The sequence below is a fragment of the Oreochromis niloticus genome, linkage group LG3, assembly GCF_001858045.2.
Source record: "Oreochromis niloticus isolate F11D_XX linkage group LG3, O_niloticus_UMD_NMBU, whole genome shotgun sequence".
NCBI lineage: Eukaryota > Metazoa > Chordata > Actinopteri > Cichliformes > Cichlidae > Oreochromis > Oreochromis niloticus.
In genome coordinates, this window is record NC_031967.2 from 48,927,212 (window position 1) to 48,948,872 (window position 21,661).

The 21,661-nt window shown below is 41.3% G+C and overlaps 1 long non-coding RNA gene across 1 annotated transcript; it reads right to left on the reverse strand.

Moving 5' to 3' along the window:
• Positions 1–16,713: 16,713 nt before the first annotated feature.
• Positions 16,714–17,687, reverse strand: LOC112843916 (uncharacterized). The gene is made up of 3 exons (XR_003216473.1): positions 17,542–17,687; positions 17,210–17,387; positions 16,714–16,749 (listed from the first exon to the last, which is right to left on the reverse strand). It is a non-coding gene; the product is annotated as an uncharacterized LOC112843916 (long non-coding RNA).
• Positions 17,688–21,661: the final 3,974 nt, after the last annotated feature.

Sequence of the window (21,661 nt, forward strand, 5' to 3'; positions counted from 1 at the left end):
AAATGTTGTGCTTTGGTGCTATATGAATAAGATTGAAGTTGAACTAACAAGTATTTTATAGCAGAACTTGGTAAATCTGTTTATGCTATAAAGACAACTGTGTTTGATTGGAAGAAAATCAACCATTGTTGAAAAACTAAAAAATTACAAAAGAAATCCCTATTAAACCTAAAGGTATTTAGTCTTTCAGCCATGAAGAGAGCAGAGGATTGCAATTCTGTGTTGTTCTATTGGAAAGAACACAGTAAATTTAAACTAAAGATCTATCTACACAGAGTGGTAATGTAAATGAGAAAAAAAAATCAGCAAATCTGGCATGTGTATCTGTGTTTCTCTGCGCTGATTTATGTTCTCCTGTTGAACTCTGCAGGTGTAGTTGTTGCTTTGTCCCTTTTTCACAATGACTGTACTGTTGACAGAATAGAGAAAACCATGACCTGTGGGACAAATCACTGGGGGTCTTTCTCTCAATGCGCAGCCAAGACAGCTCAGGTTTTGGTTACCAGCTCTTAAAGTTAAATTTTAAGACCACTCCATCTCTAGATCTCGCTAAGTTGGCTATTGATGAAACAAGACCTAATCATAAAACAAATAATTTCAGTTAGCATAAGAACAACATATAAATATCAGGTGGATACCTTGTATTTCTACTGACTAATGCATGTGAGGGAAATTTCTCTTATTTGATGCATTGGTCACATGTTTTAGTAATAGTGCTTTTCTAGGACTCGGTTGTATACATTTTTTCACACTTTATTGCATACACAATTAAATAAATGATGGGAAAAAAAACTGATGGGGCCTGGTGATCTTATCTCAGGAAGCGGGGGAGGAAGGAACCATTCTTTAGCTGACCCTGTAAGAAGAGATAAGGGGTTGTAAACTCTTTACTTCTCGGGAGGGTCAAGAGTGTGGAAAACAGTTGTGGAAAACTTTTGCTTTGACCTCTGTTTAAAGAGGGCTGTGCTGTTCATCTTTAGAGACTGCGTACCAACGCCCTGCTGAAAGCCCCCTCTCTCATGCATAAGAAATAAGTGTTAGCTACTGCTAATCATGTCTGCAGACCTTGCTAATTAAATTTCCACAACAATGTGGCATCACGAACAGCAGTGGTTCCCAAACTTTTTTTGCTGGGCCCCCCTTGTTTTACAAGAAAAATGTTCGCGCCCCCCCCACCCCCGCGCGTGCACGCACGCACAAACACATCCTTCAACCACACACACCCATATTTTGCTCCATTGCGGTTTATTTCACACCTCAAACATTTATTAAATAATTAAGCAAATACAAATAATCTGCAATAAATTACAGGTAGTAAGAAAATAAACTACTAACTCTTTTACGCTCCGTCCGCACCTACACGGGTATTTTTGAACGCGCAGCTGTTTCGGCCACATGTAAACGGCGTATCGAATCACCGAGAACTGAGATTTTTTAAAACTCCTTTTTTTTTGCGTTTGCAAGGAATACAGTTTGTCACGCAACGTCAAAGGTATGTGCCTTTTTTCATGTCACGCTGTGCGCCACGTTATTGTTTACATGGGATAAATTGCAGAATGGCAGATAGAGACGAAATACTGCTAATCTGACTCTGCAGGTTTTACACGCTTATATATACAGGCAGTTACTGTCCCTGCATTTAGAAAGGCAGAGGCATCATGGTGTAATTTTTTACATGTAGTTGTTTTTTTTCCTGTGTAATAATGTTCAACATTGCTTTAAATACATTTTTCAAAAAAACCCTCTGCAAAATGGGTTAAAAAACATAAACAACTGTAGGATACTGTTTCTCCGTGATTTGAACAGCCCAGCGCTGCTCCCGTGCAGGGAAAACTAATTATGCAGGGAGACCTACCTCAGCACCTGTGCAGGTGAAACCAAAGGGAAGATCTGCTTCACCATATTTTCTAGTCTTTGGCTTAGAATGAAGTTGGTTTGGAAACATATTCAGCGATGCTTCATCTACTGCTTTGCGTTTGTGTGGGCGCCCCGTGCTAGCAGTGTCCAAGCGTTGTTTTTTTCCCCCCTTTTCATGCCGCGCCCCCCCTGCAATACCTCTGCGCCCCCCCTAGGGGGCGGGCCCCACACTTTGGGAACCACTGACGAACAGGATGAACCTAGTGCAATCACTGAATAATGACTCTGGGGATGGCTTGATCACCGTGAGGGAGAAAAGTCACCCCCTGTCCTAAGACAAAGGAGGATTCGCGGAACATGTTTTCAGTGACCACGGAGATCATTTGGACGAACTTTAGGGGGAAATCTTGCAAAATGGTGAGCTGTACCTAACCTATATACAAGTCAGCTGGGGTTTTGTGTCTGGCCAATGGGGGTGAGTGTGTTGCAGTCTTCGGCAGCAAGAGCCTCAAAGGGGTCTTCAAGGAGTGACACCCTAGCATCTTTAAAAAAAGACAGGGGTGGCGGTGTTCACTGCTTGGTCCATATAAGGAAAACGGACTCACAACGGACACCTTGTGCAGTAAAAAGAGGATCTAGACCATGGGACAGCCAGCGGTGCCGGACTGGCGGCTGGAGAGGTGGCTGTGGGCAAGCGCTCCACTCGACGGTAACTCCGGGTTATGACTGTATGGTAAGAAATGTGGGTAAAGTATGTTGTGAGATGGCAAGAGAGAGAATGTTTTTTTCTGAAAAGGGATTGCTCAGTGTGAACCCGTTGAAAGGTAGAAGAGTAGTTGGGGAGAAAGGGGAAGAGATGTGGAAAAAGAAGAGTTAAATCGGCTAAAATGTGAAAAGTTAATTAAAAATGAGGAAAAGAGGAGTGTGGACGTATGTGATGAGGGAACTGTCTCCAACTGGAGGGCGGGGGTTAGGGACCTGGATCAGCCTCCTCCAGTGGTTGGAGCAAAATAATAGGGTTAACATCATTAGAATCGAGCCGAGTTTTGGCTGAATATTTTACAGCTACACCTCCATGTATTTCTCATCCTGAAAAACAAGCTTCGGGGACAGTCAACCTCGTCCCTGACGACAAAACGCAGATTTTTCTCACCTGCCTAAAACTTTTGGACAGTACTGTAGCTTAATTGACACAAGCAATTATTTGAATTACTTTTATCTTCCTATCCACTTGAATCAGTCTGGCCATTCTCCTCTGGCATTAACTTTAGGCAGAGAACTGACACTTACTAGATATTTTCTGTTTTTTGGACCCATCTCTATAAACCCTAGAGGTGGTTGTGTTGGCCAAAGAACAGTCAAGCTCACTTACAGTTTTTTCTGAATGCTTAAACCCTAACTGTGATTTCCATAGCACAATTTCTGAAACTATTAATACTTATAGCAAAACCACTCACTGAGTTTGCAAAACTAAAAGCACAAACACTGCTTTGCACTCAGTTTGCCATTTTGTAACACACACTTTGCAAAACTGTAGACACAACTCACTGCTTACACTCAATTACCAAATTTCCAACACACTCCTAGCAAAATTATACACATGTATGGCTATCATTAACACTATTTTGCCAACTGTCTGGCACACTTTCACATGTGAAAACTGTCTTAGAGAATTAGTCCACTTTGCAATCAGCCTAAGAACTATAAACAGGCCACAGGTAAGCTGTCTATGTGGAGTACAATGGAAGGAGCAGCAAGAGTGAGAAGAGTGAGAATCAGAGGAGGCCGAGGGAGAGGACGTGGAGGTGAAGAAGTTGGAGGAAGAGGACGTGGAGGTGAAGAAGTTGGAGGAAGAGGACATGGAGGTGAAGAAGTTGGAGGAAGAGGACGAGGAGGGGAAAGAGGAAGGGTAAGAAGAGTAAGAAACAGAATAACTGATGACATCAGAGCTACAATAGTGGACCATGTCATCAACCATGGGATGACCCTGAGGGAAGCTGGCCAACGGGTTCAGCCTAAACTGAGCCGCTACACTGTGGCAGGCATCATTAGGACATTTCGAAATGAGAATCGGTAAGTACTTTGTAGTACTGCCATACTCTAATGAGAAACACAACAGTACCATACATGCAAAAATACTGAAATTGTTACTTCACAGAATTGCTAGACATCCAGCTGTTGGGGGCAGAGGCAGAATGTTCACTCCAGAGCAAGAGACCCATATAGTGAACATGGTGATTGCCAATAATGCAATAAGACTGCGCGAAATACAGCAGCGCATAATTGATAATGACACCATCTTTCAAAATATACACAGTGCAAGCATTTCTGCACTAAGTCGTGTACTTGCGCGCCACAGAATAAGAATGAAGCAAATTTACAGAGTTCCTTTCGAGAGAAACACAGAACGTGTAAAGCAACTGCGATATGACTATGTGCAGGTAAGCTAGTGTCATTGGTTCTGAATTTGGAAGTGCATACTGTAGTGCTGTGCATGGGCCTGATGTGTTGCATTTGTTTTGTCTTGTCCAGAGAGTGATGGAACTAGAAGCAGATGCAATGGGACATGAGCTACTTTTTGTGGATGAGGCTGGTTTTAACCTCAGTAAAACCAGGAGACGTGGCAGGAACATTATTTGACACCGTGCCATCATCAGTGTCCCAGGACAACGTGGTGGTAACATAACCATGTGTGCAGCTACAAGCCAAAATGGTGCTGTTCACCATCATGCAACCATAGGCCCATACAACACTGCACACATATTGCATTCCTGGACACCTTGCATGACATGCTCACTGTTCAGAGACCAGAGCAGACCCGATATGTCATCATATGGGACAATGTTAGTTTCCATAGGGCTGCTTTGGTCCGCAACTGGTTTACAGACCACCCATCCTTCATGGCACTCAACCTCCCTCCATACTCTCCATTCTTAAATCCCATCGAGGAGTTCTTCTCTGCCTGGTGCTGGAAAGTGTACAACCGTCATCCTCATCAACAGGTAGCCCTTTTACAGGCAATGGAGGAGGCATGTGGAGATATTGACCAGGCATCATGTCAGACCTGGATACGGCATTCAAGGAGATATTTTCCCCGGTGCCTTGGACTGGAGGATATCGCATGCGATGTGGACGAAATTTTGTGGATGGACCCAGAAAGACGACATGATGTAGGCTGATTGTCTTTTTTTTCCTTTTTTTGTGAAATTCCTATTTTGCGTTCTGACTTTGTCTTGGTTTTGATGAGTGTGAATAAACACCAATACTTGAAGTTTGGATCCTTGTATGTTTACATGACACTATGACAAAAGTGTGACCTCAAATTGACATCTGTACACAGAGAAAGCAAAAGCCAGATGTGTTTTGTATTCATACCATCAGTGTGCAGTTGGCGCATTGTGTGCTTAGTAGATGATGGCTTGTGTGTACTGTTTGATACGAAAACACCATTTTTACGAAGGTGTGAAGAGTTAATCTAGCTGTGTTCGCTTTTTTTTTTTTTTAATATATATATTTATTGAGATTTTTTGATATAAGAAAAAACAAACAAACAAAACAAACGAAAAAACAACAGACAACACAACAGCAAGGGCTAAAACACACAAATAAGACAAAAGTTTACACTGCAACAACGAAAATATTGCTTCAACACTGGCAATAAACAAAAATAAAACGCTAAGGTGGAAGGCTAAGTTATTGGTGATCGATCAAATAGGACTTTATTTTAATACATGATCTAAAAATGGTTGCCACACATCAAAGAAATTACTAAGTTTGTCTGCTAATATATACCTAATTCTCTCCATATGTAGTAGAGCAGTCAGTTCTGTGAGCCACATTTTGAATTGAGGTACAATATCCGTCTTCCAAAGAGTCAAAATAATTTTTTTAGCAATTACCATTCCGAACAAAACTGTGGTTTGTGCAGCAGAGCTAAGGTGTGAAAGGGAAGAGGAAGATCCAAACAATGCAATTATTGGGTCCGGCTCTAATGTGCAATTATAGATATCAGAAAAACAGTTAAAAATATTCAACCAATAGTGATACAATTTGGGACAAGTCCAAAACAAATGAGTAAGAGAGCCTTCTCCAAGTTTACAACGATCGCATATCGAACTGATAGAAGGAAAAATCCCGTGCAGTTTAGTTTTTGAATAATGAAGTCTGTGAAACACTTTAAATTGAATTAACTGATGCCTTGCATTTATAGAGCAAGAATGGATCATACACAGACTCCTCTCCCACACCTCATCTCCAATCAGCAAACCAAGCTCTTCCTCCCATGCCATCTTCAAAAAGTCAGATTTAGAATTTAAATACTCAGAAAAGGCTTTCACAAAACCAGAAACCAACTTTTTAGAATCCGGGGAACTCAGAAGAAGTGTAAAAATTGACCCCTCTTCCGGAAGAGATGGAAAATTAGCAATACTCTGACGGACATAGTTTCTTATCTGTAAATAATGAAAAAAATGTGACGCAGGGAGAGAGAACTTGTTCTGCAACTGAGTAAATGATGCAAACTGCCTGTCAATATATAAATCTTTGAGAGTAATAATACCTTTCTGTGTCCAGATATCAAAAGAGGCGTCTAAACATGAGGGTGGAAATGCATGATTACCGTATATTGGAGTATGGATTGAAGTGTCTGGTAGACCACAACCTTTTTTGATCTGACTAAAGATTTTAACACAGTTCGAAACTATAAAATTATTGACCTTGGTTCGCGAATTAGAGGATGAAAAAAGAAGAGCAGGGAGGGAACTATTCTCAACCCCACCACTCTCTATGACCACCCAAGGTGGGGTATCGGCAGACTTAATTTTTTTGTACCCTTCCTGCCAGTAAGCAAGAGTTCTAGCATTTGCAGCCCAGTAATAAAACTGAAACACTGGCAAAGCAAATCCACCCTTAAGTTTTGACTTACATAGATGAACTTTTGATATCCTGTGAGTTTTAAAGCCCCAGACAAATGGTAATACTACTGAGTCGATCACTTTAAAAAATTGCTTATTCAGAAAAATAGGTAAGTTTAAAAATAAGTATAAAAATTTAGGAAGGGAAACCATTTTAATTACGTTAATGCGACCTACCATGGAGATAGGGAGAACCCTCCATTTCTCAACATCTATTTTCAATTTTTCTACTTGTTCAAGATAATTCAACTTAAAGATCAATTTAGGATCCTTAGGCAAAGTGACACCCAAGTATTTCAATCTGTCTGTGATTTTAAAAGGCAAAACTTTTAAAAAATCAACATCCAAATTTGTAGTTAAAGCCACAAACTCACTCTTCTGCCAGTTAATTGTATAACCTGAAATTTCCCCAAATGACCTCACCACATCTAAGAGTACAGGAACAGATCGCTCAGGATTTGACAAAAACAAAACAACATCATCCGCATATAAGGAAATGTAGTGCTTGATATTCCCCAATCTGACAGGGTCAATAGAGGGCTCATTCCTAATGGCTATTGCAAGAGGTTCAATAGAAATTGCAAAGAGCAAAGGGCTCAAGGGGCAGCCTTGTCGTGTCCCGCGGTGTAAAAAAAAAGGCGCAGATCTATCTTGGTTAGTAAGAATGGAAGAAGAGGGATGCCTATATATCATATCAACCCATGATATAAACTGTTCGCCTAAACCGAACTTCTCCAGTACCCGGAGCATATAGGCCCACTCGACCTGGTCAAACGCCTTTTCGGCATCTAAGCTCAGTACTGCGATCTTGGAAGCTCCCCAATGCCTATGATACATAATATTCATCAATCTTCGAACATTAAAGAAGGAAAACCTCTGAGGAATAAACCCAGTTTGATCCGGATGGATAATTGATCCAACATGTCCATTTAATCGGTTTGCCAAAATTTTAGTGAAAATTTTCATATCCAAATTCAACAAAGCAATAGGTCGATAAGAGGAACATTCTGTTTCATCCTTTCCTTCTTTCAATAACAAAGAAATATTAGCTTCATATAGCGTACGAGGAAATACTTGAGTATGGAAAGAATGCTTAAACATTCTCAATAAAAGCGGGGCCACCTTTTCAGAGTATTTTTTATACAATTCAATGCCAAACCCATCTGGGCCTGGAGACTTTCCATTGGGGAATGACTTAATAGCTTTCGAAACTTCTTCAATAGTAATATCTGAGTTTAAAGCCTCTCGTGCAGCATCATTCATTTTCGGGAGATCCAACTTCCCTAACCAATCAGAAATATTGCCCCAAGATTTTGACATATAGAGCTCTTCATAATATTCTCTAAATCGCTCATTAATAGCTTTAGGGCTAATTAAAATTTCACCTGATCTTGATTTAATTTTATGTATAGCCCTACTGGCCTGTAGGCCTCTCAGCTGCCGAGAAAGAAGCTTATGGGGCTTATCTCCAAACTCAAAATGCTTCTGTCTGATCCTAAATAGCTGATCTGTTACTTGACTAGATAAAATTGTGTTGTACTCAAACTTCCTTTTAATGATATCTTGAAACAAAGAGGGACAAGAAGAAACCGCGACACCTTAAAGGCTGGTCCGTGAAAATATTGTCTGGCATAAACCGGTCCGTGGCACAAAAAAGGTTGGGGACCGCTGCACTAGAGGACATTTCACGTGATGTAGACGAAATTTTGTGGCCAGATCCACAGAGATGACACAATGTAGACTGATTTCTTTTTTTCCTCAGTGAAATTACTATTTCGTTTTGACTTGGATATAAACACTTGTGTTTGTTTTGATGTGTGTGAATAAACACCAGTACTTGAAGTTTGGATCCCTCTATGCTTACGGATCTATGACAAAAGTATGAGCTCAAACTGACATGGCCTACCTTGTGCACAGAGAAAGCAAAAGCCAGATGTGTTTTTCATTCATACCATCAGTGTGTAGTTGGTGCATTGTGTGCTTATTAATTTGATGGCTTGTGTTTACTGTCTGATACAAAAATACCATTTTTACAAAGGTGTGGAGAGTTAAGCAAAGGTTATTCGCTTTTACAAGAAAACTACAATGTTTTGCTGATTGGGTGAAGAGTTTTCTTATTTGTGTGTAGAGTTTTGCAAAAATAGCCAATAGTTACAAAAAATGTGCTCAAGCCATCAGAAAAAACTGTAAGCATTAGCACACATTACTGAGAGTCAGCTGTTTTGACATAATGTATTTTGACATAATTTTTTTATGTCATCACTAAAGCAAATAGCTCATCAGTCAAAGTCAATGCAGCAACTCCATGTATATAGACACTGGATAATGAGCATCAGAAGAGGGAAAAAAAGGTGATTTACAGTTTTTTCTGATTGCTTAAGCACATTTTTTGTAACTATTGGCTATTTTTGCAAAACTCTACACACAAATAAGAAAACCTGTCACCCAATTATCAAAACATTGTAGTTCTCTTGCAAAAGCGAACACAGCTAGATTAACTCTTCACAACTTCATAAAAATGGTGTTTTCGTATCAAACAGTACACACAAGCCATCATCTACTAAGCACACAATGCGCCACCTGCACACTGATGGTATGAATACAAAACACATCTGGCTTTTGCTTTCTCTGTGTACAGATGTCAATTTGAGGTCACACTTTTGTCATAGTGTCATGTAAACATACAAGGATCCAAACTTCAAGTATTGGTGTTTATTCACACTCATCAAAACCAAGACAAAGTCAGAACACAAAATAGGAATTTCACAAAAAAAAGGGGGGGAAAAAAAACAATCAGCCTACATCATGTCGTCTTTCTGGTTCCGGCCACAAAATTTCGTCCACATCGCATGCGATATCCTCCAGTCCAAGGCACCGGGGAAAATATCTCCTTGAATGCCGTATCCAGGCCTGACATGATGCCTGGTCAATATCTCCACATGCAAGTACACGACTTAGTGCAGAAATGCTTGCACTGTGTATATTTTGAAAGATGGTGTCATTATCAATTATGCGCTGCTGTATTTCGCGCAGTCATATTACATTACAGTTTTTTCTGATTGCTTAAGCACATTTTTTGTAACTATTGGCTATTTTTGCAAAACTCTTCACACAAATAAGAAAACTTGTCACCCAATTATCAAAACATTGTAGTTCTCTTGCAAAAGCGAACACAGCTAGATTAACTCTTCACACCTTCGTAAAAATGATGTTTTCATATCAAACAGTACACACAAGCCATCATCTTCTAAGCACACAATGTGCCAACTACACACTGATGGTATGAATACAAAACACATCTGACTTTTGCTTTCTCTGTGCACAAGGTAGGCCATGTCAGTTTGAGCTCATACTTTTGTCATAGATCCGTAAGCATAGAGGGATCCAAACTTCTGGTACTGGTGTTTATTCACACACATCAAAACAAACACAAGTGTTTATTTCCAAGTAATGGATTATTTGCAATCGCCATATTGACTATAAGGGTTTCTTGGTCTGCAGTGAACATGCTTTCTCTGCCCCAGCATCTGGTCGTCTAGCAATTCTGTAAAGTAACAATTTCAGTATTTTTACATGTATGGTATTTTTGTGTTTCTCATTGGCATATGGCAGTGCTACAAGTCTTAGTGCAAAGTGACTGTACTAACTGATTCTGATTTCGAAGTGTCCTTATGATGCTTGCTACAGTGTAGCAGCTCGAGTTAGGCTGAACCGTTGGCCAGCTTCCCTCATCACTCCATGGTTGATTACATGGTCCACTATTGTAGCTCTGATGTCATCAGCAATTCTATTTCTTACTCTTCTTACCCTTCCTCTCCCCCCTCCTCGTCCTCCCCCCCTCCTCATCCTCCTCTTGCTCCTCCTTGTCCTTGTTGTCCTCTTCGTCCTACTTCTTCACCTCCACGTCCTATTCCTCGGCCTCCTCTACTTCTCACTCTTCCTGCTCCCTCCACTGTACTCCACACACAGAGCTTACCTGTATTATTGTGCTTAGGCTGATTGCAAAGTGAACTAATTATCTAAAAAAGTTTTCACATGTGAAAGTGTGCCAGACAGTTGGCAAAATAGCATAAATAATGGCCATAAATGTGTATAGTTTTGCTAGGAGTGTGTTGGAAATTTGGTAATTGAGTGTAAGCAGTGAATTGTGCCTACAGTTTTGCAAAGTGTGTGTTACAAAATGGCAAACTCAGTGCAAAGCAGTGTTTGTGCTTTTAGTTTTGCAAACTCAGTGAGTGGTTTTGCTATAAGTATTAATAGTTTTAGAAATTGTGCTATAAGAATCACAGTTAGGGTTTAAGCATTCAGAAAAAACTGTATTGGCAATCACCATGTTCACTATATGGGTCTCTTGCTCTGGAGTGAACATTCTGCCTCTGCCCCCAACATCTGGATGTCTAGCAATTCTGTAAAGTAACAATTTCAGTATTTTTGCATGTATGGTACTGTTGTGTTTCTCATTAGAGTATGGCAGTGCTACAAAGTACTTACCGATTTTCATTTTGAAATGTCCTCATGATGCCTGCCACAGTGTAGCGGCTCAGTTTAGGCTGAACCCATTGGCCAGCTTCCCTCAGGGTCATCCCATGGTTGATGACACGGTCCACTATTGTAGCTCTGATGTCATCAGTTATTCTGTTTCTTACTCTTCTTACCCTTCCTCTTTCCCCTCCTCGTCCTCTTCTTGCTCCTCCACGTCCTTTTCCTCCAGCTTCTTCACCTCCACGTCCTCTCCCTCGGCCTACTCTGATTCTCACTCTTCTCACTCTTGCTGCTCCTTCCATTGTACTCCACATAGACAGCTTACCTGTGGCCTGTTTATAGTTCTTAGGCTGATTGCAAAGTGGACTAATTTTCTAAAACAGTTTTCACACGTGAAAGTGTGCCAGACAGTTGGCAAAATAGTGTTAATGATAGCCATACATGTGTATAATTTTGCGAGGAGTGTGTTGGAAATTTGGTAATTGAGTGTAAGCAGTGAGTTGTGCCTACAGTTTTGCAAAGTGTGTGTTACAAAATGGCAAACTGAGTGCAAAGCAGTGTTTGTGCTTTTAGTTTTGCAAACTCAGTGAGTGGTTTTGCTATAACTATTAATAGTTTTAGAAATTGTGCTATGAAAATCACAGTTAGGGTTTAAGCATTCAGAAAAAACTGTAATATCCTAAAATAAGAAAGCATTGCATGTGATGTAACAGAGAAAAAAAAACTAAACAAAAAAAGGTCAATAGACATGTTTCGTTTGCTAAATACTTTATTAAAGCACAGTTTTCTATTTACATTTATATTTTAACATAGCTTTGTAGTTTTTTCTCCGGGATGGGGATGGATGATGTGCGTCCTGCGCCACCCAAACGGTCTGGGGCGTATCGGAGCCATTTCTGCACTGCCTGTGCAAAAACAAACTCTGACATAAGATAAGATAAGATAAGATGGCCTTTATTAGTCCCACAGGTGGGAAATTTGTTTTGTTACAGCAAAAGTGCAAAGTTATGTAGCAGAAATTAGAAAACACTGGAATGCAATAAAATAAAATAAAATACTATGTACAATAGAATAAAATAGAATAGAATAATATATACAATAGAATAAAATACAAATACAAATACTATATACAACTGAGTAGGAAAATACAAAAACACAACTTCGTCAGAAGTAGATTTATTGTTCATTTGTTATCAATGACTTGGTCTAGTTCACCAGCTTTAAAAAATCGTGTCTACGTGCAATTTATGTATAGTTGACCGGGAAATTAAAGCAGCGATCACTTGGACTATTCCGCAGCACCCCTCTCACATTGGTACATCCCCCCAGGTATTCATTGTCTTCTATAGTAGAGCGGGACATTTGATTTACTCTCAGCGGAATTGACCGGAGAAGGCATCAGTTCATGCACTGCACTGGCCTGCACCACGATTAGTATAAGGTAAGAATGAATGATTTTTTTTTTTCCTACTCGTTATTTCCATGTTTGGATTTGAATAACAGTAAAAAACTCGTTACGTTGCCGAAATTGTGTCTACTTCTTGCAATCCGGCAACAAATAAATTACACTGCGAACAAAGTATATCAACAAAGAAAACATTTTTGTTTCATAATTTCTTCGTTATATTCCCTTACAAAGCTAGCTTTAACGCTTCGAGGTTTCCTTTGTTCTTGCCGTCGACTTTCGCTCTGTAGTTGCTTAGTACTACAAAAAATTCTAAATCTGTGATATATGATTGATAAACGTAAAGTTAACTGTATAAACGTGTTCAATGACTTTGTTACTTTTGATGATTGGAGAGCACTCGCTTCAATTCGCACACACAATTTATACTCCTGAATGTCATCTTGTTGTGATTTTTTCTTTTTTCTGTAGGTTCCAGAGACTCTGTGAGGCCACTATTACAAGGCAAGTTTGCAAATCTTGGAATTTCACAGTTTACATGGTATACATGGTATAACAAATATATGTGACAGGCAAAAACTGTCACATATAAAAGTGTTACAAGAACTGCTAAAAGTTCTTGTAACACTTTTAGCAGTTACAAGAACTAACAAATGAATATCCAACAAAAGGGACTAGAAATACATTGTACTGCCAATACTTTGGTTTATTCTTTGTATGACTTGAAAATCAGGCTTTAGGGAAAACTAAATGACATGTTTCTATCATCAATTACATGAAGTAAACACACAAGCACTTGCATACACATTTAAGACATGAGACACGCTGATTCCATCTCATAAAATGTGTCTATAGGTGAGACGCTTTGCGTTGATTGGTGCTGCTGAACCACACTGGAGGTGCGAGTCCGCCGTGTAATGGTTTATGCCATTACAAAGGAGCTGGCCTCTGTACTCAACTGGGCAGGGGAAAAAAACCAAGGACCAGACAAAGCAAAAAAGGGCATTTAAAGAGACAGCGCTGTGCAGATGCATATTTGGTAAGTTTTAACATTTATTGTAGTTTTATTAGCCTAAAGTGAACAATAAAGGGATCAATTGATGTGCTGGGTGCGTTTCACATTTCCTATGTCTGGTTTTTGCTATATTACTTTGTCTTTCTTAATAACAAGACTTTCATGTCCGGTTAATCTGGAGATGGAGTCTTTGGTCTTTGGCTTGTTTTGTCCTCGGGTTGTACACTTTGTACAGCCCGAGGACCCCATGTTTTCGTTTTTTTTAAAGGATACATGGCACACCATGCTAAGACATATCACATTTTCAGCTTATAGCTCTTTGGGAATCAAATGCGGCAGTTTGCTGATTTCCGCCTGGTGACTTTCATGTTTATCAGCCTAGGAGTTTACATACTTTCTCCCTGCTGAAGACAATTAACAAGAGCTTATTTATGTGCTCTAATTCCCTTTTTTTTGTCTTTGTTTTTTTGTGTGTGTGTCTATTTTTGTCCTAGATGGCCTGGCGTAGGGGCGAACTCTATGTCTGAGTTGGTCTTTGCTCAAGCAGTCCAGATATGCTCCAGATCGTACGGGTGGCGCGCAGGACGCACATCATCCATCCCCATCCCGGAGTAAACGTAGAATCAATGTCAGGTTTCAACATTGATTCAACATCAAAACCTGACGTTGTTTCAACGTTAAAAATGGGTGCAAGAGTGATGTTGGGTCAACGTCACACTTCAACGTTGCTTCAATGACGTTGCCTGATATTGACTCAACATTGTTTCAATGTTTCCTTGCTATCTGGGGGTAGTGAGGTGATGGTCCACTCCAGAGTTTTCCAGCTTGTCCTTCAGAACCGAGGGAAGAATGGTGTTAAAGGCACTGGAGAAATCAAAGAACGTGATTCTCACAGTGCTCCCAGCGGTCTCCAGGTGAGCGAGGGAACGATGTAGGAGATGAATGACGGCATCATCCGCTCCAATGCCAGGCTGGTAGGCAAACTGAAGTGGGTCCAGTGATGAGCTCACAAGGTGCCGAAGCTGAGCCAGGACCAGCCGCTCCAGGGTCTTCATCAGGTGGGATGTCAGAGCCACCGGCCTGTAGCTGTTGAGGTCCTTGGGGCGTGAAGTCTTTGGCACTGGAACAACACAGGAAGTTTTCCAGAGCTGTGGGACTCTTCCCAGCCTCAGGCTCAGGTTGAAGAGGTGCTCCATCACCCCACACAGTTGGTCCGCGCAGGACCTGACGACCCTCGAGCTGATGCCATCTGGACCCGCTGCCTTCTTGGCTTTAATCCTCCTCAGTTCCCTCCGAACCTGGGTGGTTGAGAGAGACAGGCTGGAGCCTTGTGTTGAGTGTGTATTGGATGCTGTTGTTGGGGGTGGGGAGGAGTGAGCAGGGTGAGTAGAGGAGGTGTGAAGTGTCTGAGGTGTCAGAGGTGGAACAGCAGCAGTGGGGGTGGGTAAGTCTGCAGCTGATGTTGGAGACTGCCTCATGGATGAATCAAATCTGTTGAAGAAATGATTCAGTTCATTTGCCCACCTCACATCCCTCCCAGGCAGAGAGTTCTGATGTTTGTGGCCTGAGATGGTTCTGAGGCCTCTCCAGACTTCACCAACGTTATTTTGCTGAAGCTGGTTCTCCATCTTCTGCCTGTAGCTGTCCTTCCCATTTCTTATCAGTCCCCTCAGCTCTCTCTGCACCCTTTTCAACTCCTCTTTGTCTCTGGATTTGAAGGCCCTCCTCTTCTGCTTGAGGACGGCTTTAATTTCTGGGGTAATCCAAGGTTTGTTGTTGGAGAAACACCGCACAGTCCTGGTAGGTACGGTGTTATCCACACAGAAATTAATATAGTCAGTAATGCATGTAGTAAGGCTGTCGATGTCCTCTCCATGGTCGTCACAGATCACCTCCCACACAGTGGACTCAAAACAATCCTTAAGAGCCTCCTCGCTCTCCTCTGACCATCTCTGCACTGTGCGGGTGGCTGGTGGCTCCCTGCGCACTAAGGGCTCATACACAGGGACAAGGTGCACCAGGTTGTGATCAGATCTGCCCAGGGGAGGGAGAGGTGATGAACTGTATGCCTCTTCAGCATTGGCATACAGTAAGTCCAGTGTTTTATTGTCTCTGGTTGGGCAGGTCACATACTGGGTGAAGGTGGGCAGTGTGGAGTCCAGTGAGGCATGATTGAAGTCCCCTGATATTATGAAGAGGGCTCTCGGAGATTGTGTTTGCAGTCTGCTGACCACAGAGTGGAGAGTGTCACAGGCTGCATCCGCGTTGGCCGAGGGGGGGACATACGCTGTTATCGCGATAACATGCGAGAATTCCCGGGGCAGGTAGTATGGACGCATGCTAACGGCTAACAGCTCAATGTCTCTGCTGCAGAGTTGTTCTTTCACAGTGATGTGCCCAGGGTTACACCATCTGTCATTCACAAACACTGCCAGTCCCCCTCCTTTCCTCTTACCGCTCTCGCTCGTCCTGTCCGCTCGCAGCAGCTGGAATCCCGGTAGTGTCACGCTCGTGTCCAGAGTTAGCGGTGTTAGCCACGACTCCGTTAGCATCATGATGCTACATTGCCGGTACTCCCTCTGTGACCAGGTTAGCGACGTTAGCTCATCCATCTTATTGAGCAGAGATCGTACGTTTCCAATAATTACAGAAGGAAGAGATGGTCGATAACGTCTCCTTCTCGGGCGACGGCGCTCCTTCCCAGCACGACACCCCCGTCTTTTCTTCCTCAGTTCACTGGGAATGTCGAGTCTGTCCGCCGGCAGTACCGCTGCTGGACGCAGCGCTAACAGCTGATCCCTACTGTAAACAAAGGATCCCTGCTCTGGGTCCCCAGACACGGGTGAAAAAAGTAGAAAAAAACTAAGAAAAACAACCAGAACTAGCACAAAACGGTAGAACATGGTTGCAGAGTCTAATTACTAATACGTTAGTTATAAAAATTACGAGAAGAAAAAAGATAAGAAAGAAAGAAACTCAGAATGAGCAGAGCTGCTGTAACAGGCTGCCGCACACGGGGGGCGCCGGAAGTCTCTATACATACATAGAGTTTGCCCCTAACTGCTGCGTCAGGCCATCTAGGACAAAAATACACACACACACACACAAACAAAAAAAGTGAATTAGAGCACATGAATAAGTTCTTGTTATCTGTGTTCAGCGGGGAGAAAGTATGTAAACTCCTAGGCTGATAAACATGAAAGTCACCAGGCGTAAATCTGCAAACTGCCGCATTTGATTCCCAAAGAGCTATGAGCGGAAAAAGTGATAAGTCTTAGCATGGTGTGCCGTGCATCCTTTAAAACAAAATAAACATGGGGTCCTCGGGCTGTACAAACTACAACCCGAGGACTAAACAAGCCAAAGACCAAAGACTCCATCTCCAGATTAACCAGACATGAAAGTCTTGTTATTAAAAAAGACAAAGTAATATAGCAAAAACCGGACATAGGACATGTGAAACACACCCAGCAGATCAATCGATCCCTTTATTGTTCACTTTAGCCTCATAAAACTACAATAAACGGTAAAACTTACCAAATATGCATCTGCACAGCGCAGTATCTTTAAATGCCCTTTTTTGCTTCGTCTGGTCCTTTGTTTTTTTCCCTGCCCAGTTTAGTACTGAGGCCAGCTCGTTTGTGATGGCATAAGCCATTACACGGCGGACTTGCACCTCCAGTGTGGTCCCTCCAATCAAGGCAAAGCGTCTCACCTATAGACACATTTTAAGAGATAGAATTAGCGTGTCTCATGTCTTAAATGTGTATGCAAGTGCTTGCGTGTATGCCGCTGTTATGCATTTAAATCACGTCTGACAGCTATTACACTTTATAGTTACAAAGTGTACATAAGCTTTATATACTTACCATTGCCTTATTTGCCTCTTGCAATTGAAGAGCTGCCTCTGCATTGTTTAGCTCCTCAATGTTGTGCAAGGGCAAATCCAAAGGGAGTACCCCAGCATCTACCGATTCATTGGAGCTGGTATTGCGGATGGCTCTGACCTCCTCACGGAGTTAAGAGATCTCGTCAGGTCTGACAGCATAGTTAACATCTTTTGTGAGGTCGCATCTGTTTCAAAGAACAATTCCAGAAAGATTAATGGCTTAAGCAGTGAGAGGCGAAAAACTAATATATCCATAAGTGATGGTGTAACATTCTGCATTCAAGTATTAGTTATTTTAACTGCTAAAAGTGTTTGCTAGTTTTTGCCTGTCACATATATATGATATTTGTATATGTAGCTTGCCATCACCAGTGCGTGAATGTGTGTGTGAATGGGTGGATGACTGAATGTGTAAAGCGCTTTGGGGTCCTTAGGGACCAGTTAAAGCGCTGTACAAATATAGGCCATTTACCATTTATACCATGTAAAATCTGAAATTCCAAGATGTTCGAACTTGCCTTGTAATAGTGGCCTCACCGAGTCTCTGGAATCTACAGAAAAACAAATCACAACAAGATGACATTCAGGAGTATAAACTGGTGTTTTGAAGATAAGTGCACAATGACATTGTGATTCAGCTTTAAAACAATTTCAAAAGCATACCATCTATAGGGAAGGCCTCGACATCAGACTCTGCATGCTGGGGAGATTGCAAAGCTGTGTCGTTTGGAGTGTTCTGCAGGAGTGGCGAAAGGTGCCGGAAGCTGGGAGGGGCATTATGATGTCTGCTGTCAGTGGGCTGGGGGGAAGACTGCGGAGTGGTGAGGGCTGTTTAGAAAAAGATAAATTTTTTAAAGTATTTAAGAATACAGACAACTTGTCCAAAAAGTTTCCATGTGTCACACACAGATATGTACACAGACACTAGACATTATTTTATTACCTGGTATTTTCACTCGAGGTGCCTGGGGAAACCGTTTTTTTGTGGGCTGCTCATCCTCTGAGTCACTATATGTGTACAGGGGATTTGGTCTAAAGAAATAAGTAGAAAAAGTTCATAAGTAATTACAAATGTTCTTTTGGCATATTTTTTCCTAAAGTTACAGTTTGATTTATAACAACACACACAGGAAACGGAGATGTGCAAGAAGGTGCAGTATACAAGGAATTTTTGAAGTGCACAAGTGTACACGGCTTTGCATTTTTAAAAAGTTTACAAACTTACACTTTTTGGACTATATTATGTGGTTATATTGCAGTATTCAAGCATCACAGATATGTACAAAAGACAAGATTATAAATTCTTAACCATCAAAGATATGTTTGTGAATAAAAAAAGTTTTACTTGTGCTTTCTTTTATGACTGGTCTGAGTTTCAGCTTCGGACTGAAGGTCAGACGTATCACAGTGTTCACTTAGTCCTATGTGTGAAGGGACAGTTACTGTGTGTGTATATGTAAGCATTTAAACACTGAATATACTAACAGTTAACAGTATTTTGTCTAAGTCTGCCATTGTAGGAATTCATGGCACTGAGACAAAAATATGGCGCACAGTGTGACGTCAAAATTGGTGCAGACCTTTGACGCTACGTTTTCTCCGTTTTTCTCGTCCACACATAAATATCCACCCTGGCAGGCGTTTTTAGAAATCTCCATTTTCAGTGACCAAAAACGCTGTTTACGTGTGGACGAAAGGTAGGTGAGCGTGCAATATAAAGTTAGGTGAGCGTGCAACGTAAAGTTTGAATTAAGTGCGAATTGAAGCGGGTGCTCTCCAATCATTAAAAGTAACAAAGTCCTTGAACACATTTATACAGTTACCATTACGTTTATCAATCATATATCACAGATTTAGAATTTTTTGTAGTACTAAGCAACTACAGAGCGAAAGTCTGGGTCAAGCGCCGAGGCGACGGCAAGAACAAAGCAAACCTCGAAGCGTTAAAGCTAGCTTTGTAAGGGAATATAACGAAGAAATTATGAAACAAAAATGTTTTCTTTGTTGATATACTTTGTTCGCAGTGCAATTTATTTGTTGCCGGATTGTAAGAAGTAGACACAATTTCGGGCTCCCACATTTTGTGGGAGCAACGTAAATAACAGTAAAAAACTTGTTAATGTACAACATTAACGAGTTTTTTACTGTTATTCAAATGCAAACATGGAAATAACGAGTAGAAAAAAAAATCATTCATTCTTACCTTATACTAATCGTGGTGCAGGCCAGTGCAGTGCATGAACTGATGCCTTCTCCAGTCAATTCCGCTGAGAGTAAATCAAATGTCCCGCTCTACTGTAGAAGACAATGAATACCTGGGGGGATGTACCAATGTGAGAGGGGTGCTGCGGAATAGTCTAAGTGATCGCTGCTTTAATTTCCCGGTCAACTATACATAAATTGCACGTAGACACGATTTTTTAAAGCTGGTGAACTAGACCAAGTCATTGAAAGCAAATGAACAATAAATCTACTTTCTCTGGTACTTTATACCCGATCAGTTGCAATGCAATTTAATGCTCAACTACAAATCGATGGTTTTTGATGGTGACCGGAGCCGAATGATCGTCAACTATAAATAGACGTTTTCTCGACGTTGTTGTTGTCACCTGGTCGACTACAAATAGATCAAATATCAATGACAAAAAAACAACGGTGAATCAACATTGTTACAACGTCCCTATAGTAAGACCGTCGGTTTACCACAGTATTTCAATGTTATTACAACATTGGCATTTCAGCCCCGACCATATACGACGGTTCGGATGAAAAATCAACATAGATTCAATGTCGTCTTGCTATCTGGGTAAAAATTAACACCACAGCCTTAAAAACCTTACATAAAACTATGTCGGTGAAATTTTCTGTTGATTGTTTGAAATAAATAAGTGAGATAAGAGCCCAGACAAAATTCTTCGGGAGGTGCAGCCGTTAGGGGTGGGGTAGGTGTGGGGTGTGGATAACAGAACTCTCCGAAAACGTGGAAGCACTTTTGCAAATATGTGAGATTTTGATAAATTAAATAGATATTTGTGCATTACACAGCTACATTCTTGCCTGAAAATATCTTAAAAGGTTATTTTGTGACCCAGAAAGGGTAGTCTGGCGAAAAGGAGGATCCCACTTGTCGGAGCCTGTGTATGGCAAGCCATTAGTGCCAAAATTCGCCACTTTTCTAACCCGTTTGGTTAAGAAATGGCGTAAAAAACGCCGTTTAATTATTCAAAACGCCGAAAAAAACGGCGTTCTGTTTCGACAAACGCCGTTTTTTCCGACTCTCACATGGCGTCCTGAACGCACCATCCGAGTGACGTAAAAAGTGGCGTTCAAAGACAGACGGAAACGCGTTTTTTTGCGCCACTCGGCAGAAAACGCCGTTCAAAGATGCATAAAAATGGCGTTTTTTACGGCGTTCTGTGCCAGCTGTAACGGCGTTTAAAACGGCGTTTTATTGAAATTATGCAGGGCACTCCCCATGGTTCCCTCATCTAATTACTTTCAACTCATTTCACCCAATCAAAGAAGAGGAAGTGCAGACCACACTAATGCATCACCGATTCACCTTGCTGCTAAGTGATTGCCTATTCGGTACCAGTGCTTGTCACAGTATTGACTTGTATTATAATCCCACTATGCATTTTGATGTGTTTAAGGCATGATCAAGCAAACAAACGACAGAATACTTTTTCTGAAACCTTAACTGTGTTACCTGTTATGGCAGCTAACAGGTAATGAGCAGAGCTAGCTCTGCTCATTTCTGAGCTTCTTTCTTATTTTCCTCTTTACTTCTCTTAACCTTTAACTTATGTCTTAGCAATCAGATTCTGCCATCATGCATTACCGCTCCGTGCTAGTTATGTTGACTTTTCTCTTCTTTTGTCTCCACTTTTTTTTACCCGTATTTGGAGACCCAGCGCATGGCTCCTTTGTTTACGTTAGGGATCAGCTGTTAGCGCTGCGCCCTGCAGCTGCGCTACCGGCAGACAGACCCTACGTCCCCAGTGAGGGAAGTGACGGGGGTGATGTCTCCCGAGAAGGACACCTTACACACCATCTCTCCTTCCTGTAATCACTGTAAATGTGAGATCGCTCCCTGATAT